Source organism: Haemaphysalis longicornis, unplaced genomic scaffold (assembly GCF_048455015.1).
Source record: "Haemaphysalis longicornis isolate Haplotype H1 unplaced genomic scaffold, Haemaphysalis longicornis Haplotype H1 scaffold_1, whole genome shotgun sequence".
NCBI lineage: Eukaryota > Metazoa > Arthropoda > Arachnida > Ixodida > Ixodidae > Haemaphysalis > Haemaphysalis longicornis.
This window is the reverse complement of record NW_027526203.1, coordinates 179,529,731-179,530,416: the sequence shown is the minus strand read 5'-3', so window position 1 is coordinate 179,530,416 and position 686 is coordinate 179,529,731. Positions and strand designations below refer to the sequence as shown.

At 41.8% G+C, this 686-nt stretch overlaps 1 pseudogene; it reads right to left on the bottom strand.

Annotated features, from left to right (window-relative positions):
* Nucleotides 1–386: 386 nt before the first annotated feature.
* LOC144156404 (U6 spliceosomal RNA) lies at nt 387–472 on the bottom strand (annotated as a pseudogene).
* Nucleotides 473–686: the final 214 nt, after the last annotated feature.

Here is a 686-nt window from a genome sequence, read left to right as displayed (position 1 = left end):
GGCATGAAATCGACTGAGCAAGCGATTGGTACGGCGGAAAGTCGGGGCTAAGGTTGGTTGCGCTCTGTGTACTCGCGTGTGAGAGTCCTTGAATAATATATTCAGATAGGTTGAAACTGGATAAAGACAAGCGAATTGAGGCTGAAAAATAACTTACAGACTTAGTACACAGCATCCTGGTCTCTTTCTCGTGGTTGGATAGCATTGCCACGGCCAGTACAACTGCAAGTGCAAACAAATATGGACCCCGTTGCCTTAAAACAGCCTGATTTATTTTATGAGATTTCGTTACGTTCCGAATCCAATATTGAGGCGCTTCATTTTTTTAGGAGCGCTCAGCAAGCGCGTATATAGATTGTAAACTGGTACAAACTCCAAAAGCCTTCAGAAATGTTTCTTTTCTTTTTACGCGCAGGGGCCATGCCAATCTTCGCTGTATCGTTCCAATTTAGTATATGCACTTCCGAAGTGCATCTCGAAGCAATTATCCCAAATATTTTGCCATTCTGTTTGAAATATACTCAAACCCAATTGCCCAACCACCGCTCATGCACCTCTCATGCACCTTTCAAGCACATGAAAGGTGCATTTCTCGCTGTTATTGTTTATTATTGTTTATTCTATTTCTTTTGCTGCTGAAATCTCTATCCTCAGATTAGAATCATGCTTCACGGTAGGAATAAAAC